The following is an 8,151-nucleotide window of genomic DNA, read 5'->3' as shown; positions in this document are numbered from 1 at the left end:
AGGAAACAGCACCCGCAGCTTCCTTAGTGCCTTGTCCTGGACCAAGCACTGAAGCTTGCCAAAGGTGCACTAGCAGCTACCCCCATGGTTCATTAGGATGCTCAAGCAATAAAGGCAATACCTGGGACTGTAGATACTGGCAGGGACTGATACTTCCAGGCAGCGTTGAAGGACCTGGAGCAGGAGGCAAGGAGGGAAACATGGGTTTGTGCCATGTGCTGAGCCAGCACAAGCTTGCTGTGGCGAGCGCCAGGCACAGGCAGAGAGACTGTCTTAGCCTGGCACCCACAGCAAAGCAAACAGCTTCTGCCCCTCGGCAGGGCTTAGCGAGTGGGTCCAGAGCCACGTGCATGTAGTCATGTCATCCTGAGAGCAGAGCTGGCTAAAAGCATGGCTGTGCCATGCCACTTCCTTGTTTCTTAGGCTGGGGCACTAACGGGGTTCAGAGACAAGCTGGCTCCCACAGGCACAGGCAATCAGAGCCAAGAAACCCAGCAAGGCAAACAGAAACCAAACAAACAGCACCCAGAAAACAGCATGCAGAGCAACACACCAGCTTCCAGGCCCCAAGGCTTTCGACAGGAGAAGGGAAATGTATAGCAATTGGGCATTCTTCAGAGTACAACGGGAAGAGAGCTGAACTGTAGCAAGGCTGGCTGGGAGAGGGTTGTGAAGCCAGAGCAGCAGCGTTACAAGCAGAAATGGGCAAACGCTGCATGTGCATATGCTGCTAGCAGCTCTGGAAGATCCCTCAACATCCCGCCTGCAGAAGTGACGGGTAGGCATGGGAAAGGCTTTGTGTCTGCTAGAAATCAGCATCGGTGAGCAGCATCTTATCAACAGTTGTGATCCAGGAAAACAACATCCAGTTGTGAGCCTGGAACGCAACAGATTTGTTTATGGCTGAAGTTCACAAAACACCTGATCTGTAAGACAATGCAGCCTTCAGAGCTGTGTTTTTTCACTACAGAATGGGAAGAGGGAGCTTGTCTGAGAAAGGGCACCTAGGGGCAGGCTTGCTGGGCAACTGAAACAGGCTCAGCAATATTCCACAGTCCAGCTGAGGAAATGAAAGAAAAAAGCAAAACACATCCAAGAGAATATGCAGAGATAAAAAGCAGAAGAGAAAGATAACTGCAGAGAAAGGTCTGTGGGTGGTGCTGAGAAAAACATGACAATGGAAAATGATATGCATATAGTTCTGTACAGTCACTATGGCAAAAGAAATTGTTATCCTAAAGCTTGCAAAGCAGAAAAGCAAGGGAAAGAGCCACCCTGTCAAAGCCATGACTGCAGGTTTCTGTTGTGCCCATGGGTGACACTGCTGGTAGTGCAAATTTGCAGAAAAATGAGTGCCCTGACTAGCTCAGTCAAAGCAAGGCACTTGCGTGCAGATCAACCTCACACTCAGTGTCAAAATGGCACAGGACATCAGGGGATTTGTGAGTGGATAGAAACCTCTTCAGCGGTCTGGAGGTGGAGATGGCACAGCCCAAGCAGGCAAAGCCACACTGAAGTGTCTATGCTGGCACAACCACAGCAGGAGCTGCAGGGTGGAAATTCCCACAACCCCATGGGAAGCAATGCAGTTGTAGACTTTGGTTACTGTAGGCAATACCACCAGCTCACAAACTTGGTGCCACCAAACCTCAGAGAAAGTCCTTGTGTATTACAGGCAGAAGAAAAACACAAGGAAGTCCCAAATGCAAGTGACATGCCGTGACATGCCTCTACTGACACAGAGTAAAGTACCCAAGATGGATTTCCAGGAGGAGGAGTCTTACAGAAATGGTACCAATAAAAAGAAATGAATGATTCATGCAGTACAGGATCTGCCCAGGGAAGATGTACTGCACTGGAAGTAAAAATAAGGGAGGTAATGAAGTAAATTGGAAGAGAAGCCCCTCCACCAACAAGGCAGAGACCATCACCCATTCTCAGTCCTTCATGTGACATTTTCTTTCTCCATCAGCCAGATGTAGACAGTCACAAACCTGTTAAAATGCAAGTGGAAGAACAGGACTGCCAGCAGCATGCCAGGCTGGCAGGACAATGTCACAGCAGATGACATGGTGGGGTAAGGCACTGAAACACCACCCGTCACAGCCCTGGCTTAGGTCTTCAAGGAGAGGCAGGAGCAGGTTTCAGCTTGGACAAAAGCAAGATGAAATTTTCAGCAACTGTGGCACTATCGAAGGGACACCTGCTGACTTCCAAAGGCAACAGCCTTCCTGCCAAAAAGCAAATGCAAATCACCAGATGTCCTTTCAGAGATTAGTAGGATTTGTAAAGTATCTAATAGACACTCTTGCCTGAGTGTCTCTTTATCCATTGTATCCTTCCGCATGAAAATACAACAGATAAGCAAGATCAAGAGATTTCCAATCTGAGATGAATGCCAAGAGCACAGAGGGACATGGCATCAAAAAAGTAGTTGTGTGCCAGTTTTCAAGGCAGGTTTGGGAAGAATTTGAGAACAAACTGTACTGCTAGCGTTCATGTCTACTAGTTTATCAAGACAGCATCAAGGAGATTTAAGGAGAAAAGATGTCAATTCCAGACAAAGGTACTTTAAGGAGGAGTTCAGCAGGACACAGAAGGAAAAGACTGACAGAAGCCAGAGCAGATTCAGAAACCCTACTCTGCAGAAGAAATCAGGTACAAAGCAGGCCCTGTCATCCCCAAAGACTGAAGCTTCTGGAGTATGAAATAGCTTCCAAAATAGACATAAGATGATGCAGACACAGAGGACAAAGAGACGACTCAGAAGGCAATGACATTCCTGCTGAGTTTGGCTGCCCAGGGATACACAGCATCCCTGCGGGTGCCTTGCACCTCAGCGGTGCTCCAGTGTGGTCTACCCCAAGTGTAGCCATCACCAGAGCACACAGTTTATTCTTCTGTCAGATCATGAGATGGACAAGATGGGAAAGCCCAGCTGATGGGTTAGGGAAGTCTGGAAGAGAATTCAGAAGAAGACAAGCCTAACATGCTGGAGTCATATAGGAACTTCTGCAAATCCCTCCCAAAGCACTGGAGCAAGGGGTTTTTTTAACCTGATTAATATTGTACTAATACTTTGGGATTAAACCTTGGACAGCGGTAAGAAAAAGTCATGCTGCAATTCAAAAGCCAGCTGCAAGGAACTGAAGGCGTCCTAGACAGAATTAAACCTTAGAGTCAGGACATAAATGGTGCAGCCGTTGCTCCCTACACACCAATGTATGTTTATGCATTCTTGTGTGGCCCCAACACCACTATCAGAGCAGGTGCAAAAGAAAGAAAAAAACCAAAACAAAATAGCAAAATAAAACAACTACCCCATAACCAGTGCACAAAGGGAATTTGGTTATGTAAGAATTTATTCTTCCTTTCTCAAAAATCATCTGGTGCTCAGGCACTCATTTCTTTGTATTCATCCCAATTCCTGGACTGTATCCCAACAGCCTTCACGGCAGCCAAATACAGAGTCTTTTTTTTTCCCTCTCCTGTAGTGTGACAGGAATTGTTGGCACTTGTGCCGTTTCCTACACTTGTCTCTAGTGCTGCAGTGAGGGGAGCCTCTTGCTGCCAGGTTTCCTGCCCGCGTTTCCCTCTCAGAGGAGCCGTAGTTGTTGGGACAGTGTGCAGGAGGGAGCTGGGGAGCTATAAGCAGCTTAGCTGGGACCCTTAGCGCATGCCAGCAACATCGTGTTTGCGTGCAGAGCTGGGACAAGATGGGAACATGGAGATCTTTGCCCATCAACTGGTACCCAGGAGAGCCAGTTGCCCTTCCATGTGTCCCTGTCTCTAGCACACATGGTTCCTACCAGCTGTACGCTTGGAAGGGATAATGTTTTCTGCACCATGTTTACCAGTTCACTCTCTCTGCCCTCTCCACTCCCAGAGAGATGTTTTCCCTGGCAAAGCCCAGCACAGCATCCAGCACTGGTCTCCCATCAGTCCTGCTGAATGCAAAGTGCCCACGAGAGCAGAAGGTGACTCTGGAGATAAGTGCGGGTAAGTCCTGGGGATATCTGGGTGCCCTGTGGCCAGTGACAGCAGAGATGACAGCTCCAGGGCTGACCCATGCCTAATGCTATCTCAGCACAAGAAGTATTCAATCTCTGCTGGGACTTTTTTTTTTTTTTTTTTTTTAACATCTGGCCTTACTATTCCCTGTCCACACTCATTGGCCACTTCCCAGCTGCCCTCTCCTTCCTCTCTTTTTGGTTTTGCTTCTCCCCTCCCCCAGGGACATGGCAAGCTCTCAGGGCAGGGACACCAGCAGTGCAGACATAGCCCCCCCACCTCAGCACACACAGGCTGCATTGCGCTGCTGCCCACCTTACCTTAGTGCAGGGAAGGGAAGGTTTATTTAAGCACATGCAGTTACAGTTAGTGACTCTTGGCTGTTGCTCAGCCTCGCAGCATCAACCTCCGATATGCCTTCTGGCATACATATTTATGATCCCAATTATCACTGAACAAAAACCCAGGTTGCTGTGAAAATAAATGATTTTTAATCTAAATTACCCAGTTTATATACTTCACCCACCTCTGCTTAGCAGAACAGCTGGTGTTTACCAACTTCTCATTACTGTTCCAAGCAACACAAGAAGATGCTGGCTGGAGAGGACCAGCCACCTCTGAGATAAGATGAGCTCAGGTTTACCTCTGCCTCAGACTCTCTGCTCCTCCACATCACTTATGAGCCTCCAGCAGAGGCAGGCTGTGCTGGAGACCAGCCTCTGCCAAAGCTGGTAGAGATGGATAAATGAGATGACAGACACCAGCTACAAAACCTGGGCAATGAACTCTAGAACAGCTCTGCACAGCCAGTGTGCTTTTACCAGGGGGTGGTGCAGCAGCAGCAGCTGTGGTTGATTTCCCTGGTTAAGGAGAGGCCCAAGTGCATGTCCTTGGGATGGGAGAAGCAGCTCCCACCCACACCCTGGATCTGCACAGCACACCACCAAAATTCAGGCTTCCCTCCCAAGAAGCACGTGCTTTCCCTGCCCAACTGCCAGGCTTTGACAGTACTCAGAGAGGGTTTCTATCCCTTGTTTAACCCATGGGATCTGATGCATGCAGTGGAAACAGGCTGGGTTGGAGCTGGATGGCGCAGGTGGGAATAGGAAGATCTCTCCATCCAGCCCAGCCTCCGTCCAGCACAGGGCCAATGAAGATTTGCAGCACTGTACAGTGAAGGGATGATGAAAGATGTCTGCTGATAATAATTATTATTGTTGGGTGTTGTATTTCTGCAGGAAAGAGTAGTTTCTGTGTAAATGCAAATAAATCTAGTTACCTCTACACTTCTGTCCATATCTGTAGTTAGTTATCAGCGCTTCCTTTTTCCTAACGCCTCAGGAGGCTCACACCAGAGCTAAGATTATCCAAGAATTATTCTTGTCATGGTATTTCCACTGTCCAAGAATGACCATATGTTAAAGAGATCCAGTCCCTCTTTATTCCAAGCCTTAAATGACCCCCTGAGGCATTAAACAAAAATGGGGTCAGAGTGCCAGCATTGGCTCTTAGGTGGGCTTACGTCAGGACTGGTAGCACTGGTGCCCAGAGGGTCGCACTGGTGAAAGATTGGAGCGAGACAGGTCGGCACCACGTCCAGACACTGGCACGCAGAAGGATCAGAGCCAAAGCAAGGAGTTTCCTACAGCACCCTTCACCCTTTGGAAGTGCTGGAAAGGAAGGTGCTGCTTTTAGCAGCCGTGTGAAGGCATGTGCTGCTGCACGTGGTCCCCACCAGTCCTATTTCCAGCTCGGCTGGCTGAGGACCGAAGGAAGGAAAACTCCTGGGACTGGGCATGGAGCAGACAGTCACATGCATCTCAGAAATAAGTCACAAGCCACAGCAAGATAACAACACCTGGTGTAAGAGGAGACTTGATCCATCCTCTCCCTTTCCCCTATTTCTTCCTCCATCTGTTTGGGCTGACATTAGTGCTGGTGAAGGAGGGCTCGACACTGGTGGCCAATGCCTACTGTAGGATAAATACCTCCTGTGTTTCTACAGGCCTGCTCTTCCAACCTTCTCTTGGAGCAACATCACAGCTCTGGCCAGGCTCTGCACCCTGCAGCACCTTGGGTGCCTGCCCCTTACGTGGTCCCTGTGCTTCCTCTCTACATACACACACGGGTCCTCCCTGCTGTGTCTCAGAGACAGACAGCTCCCAGTCGCCATGCCCTGGGAATGATGGACAATATCCCCCCAAGCCAGGAAGGGGTGGAGGATGATAACCCCCAGCCTGGCTGCCGCAGGACCTGAGCCATCACCTGGTGACCTCCTCTGGCACAAAGTCCCCAAAGCATCTGCTTCTCTGCCCATGAAACTGTGCCGGTGGCTGGGGGGACAAGGTACCCTCACCCTCCCTTGGGCACAGGCCTAGGAGCTGGTGCACACGACTGACTGCACTAAGTTTCACTTTATTTCCAAGTATTATTATGGAGCTTAAATAGCCCTGCCCACCCTGACCTCTCATCCCACTAGGAAAACAGCCCAGCTTTGTCACAGCATGTGGGAGCGGGCGAGGAGATGAGGGACAGGGGAAATGATGTTTTATGGGATGTTCCCAAAGAGCAAGTCTCTTCCCCCCCCCCCCCCCCCCCCGCACCACAAATTTGTTTCCTGTGATTTAAAGAGGACACATCTAGTTAAAAACTATGGGCGAGATCCACAGTCCCTGCAAATCAGAACATCTCTGTTTGACTTCATGGATCTTAGCTGATTTAGACCAGCTGAGACACTGACCCTCTATGTTTAAACAAAACCCATTTTTTCTCACTGGTGCTAGGCAGAACAGCCTCAGGTTTGGCTCTGGAAGAGATATTTTGGTGAGGATACTCTCTGCATGATTCATCCTCCACTGGGCTTAACTTTGACAAGAACCACAACAGCCCCCGGTTACCGGTGTGGGTCTGGGGGCTCTGCCACAGATAGAGGCACAGCTACCCACATCCTGGCCCCCAAGTGCAGAGCCTGGCCAGCAGCACAGCACCAGCCGCTACAACCACTGGTAACAAAAGCCCTGCTGGGATGTCTGGGCGTCAGCCTCGTGGTGACCTTGCACCTCAGGGACCCAAAGGGCACTGCTGAGGACCAGACAGTCTGGGTACAGCAGCTGCTGCAGGCGAACTACCGTGGGGCTGGGCAGCATCCCTAAGTGAGGTGCTGGGGATGGCAGGAGAGATGGGTGGAGATCTTGGTGCCAGGGCAGCGCAATTCTGCACCACGCAGACCCCCAGGTCTTCCAGAGCCATCAAAGCTTCCCTCTCTCCCATCCCCTCGATAGCCTGATGTCCAGTCGTCAATCTGCCTTCTGGTACGAAGATGTGGGACTGTACATTTCCCTGTGTATGAAAAACTGCTGAAAAAATCCTGCCCTAGCACGGTGAGCATCAGCAACCTGAACTGAGAAGAGGCAGCCCTGTAGGGTGAGGCAGGAAGGTTTGGGGGACTGGTTCTCCCCTGAGCTTGCTGTATTTCAAACGGGATGAAGATTTACCTCCTCTGAGCTCAGGGCTGAGGCTCCCCTAATGGCATCGCAGGAATGCTCGGTAAACAAGCAGTAAACTATTCATTGCCCTGATGATGGATGCTTCACAGGGATTAGAAGGGGAAAATAAACTCGGCATTTGCAAAGAGCAGCAAGGAAATAAATGTTCTGCATTTAGCATTTCCAAGCAGTGGAGCGCATCAGGGAGGTGGAAGGACTTGGAACAGGGTCCCCCTGTGAAGCCCCAGTTGGATCTCTGGCCACTGGTTGTCAGACCAAAGAGATGAGGCGGAAAAACTGCTCATTCCTCACTCTGCACCAGTCCAGACTGAAAAATGAGGTCGGTATTAGCCGGGAAGCGGCACTCGCCTATGTAAGGCTGCAAACATGGGCATTTATTGCTCTCTGGTGGCGAGACGGGCTGTGGAGGAGAGCTGTGTGCTGCTCCCGGTGCTGGGCGGCAGCTCTCAGGAGATGCCTCCTCGGTGCCTCCCGATCCCCCTGCTCGCTCCGCAGAGGAGTTTTTGCTTCTCCTCCAGCCATGTAGCTCAGGGCACCTGAAGGCACCTCGCTGCCTGCTGGGCTTCTCCTTGGGTTGCCAGTAGCCCATGCAAAGGCAGCGCAGCTGCCTCTCCCTGCCAAAACCCCGTCAGCA

Source organism: Aquila chrysaetos, chromosome 22 (genome assembly GCF_900496995.4).
Source record: "Aquila chrysaetos chrysaetos chromosome 22, bAquChr1.4, whole genome shotgun sequence".
NCBI classification, from domain to species: domain Eukaryota; kingdom Metazoa; phylum Chordata; class Aves; order Accipitriformes; family Accipitridae; genus Aquila; species Aquila chrysaetos.
Note: the sequence above shows the minus strand (reverse complement) of the source record.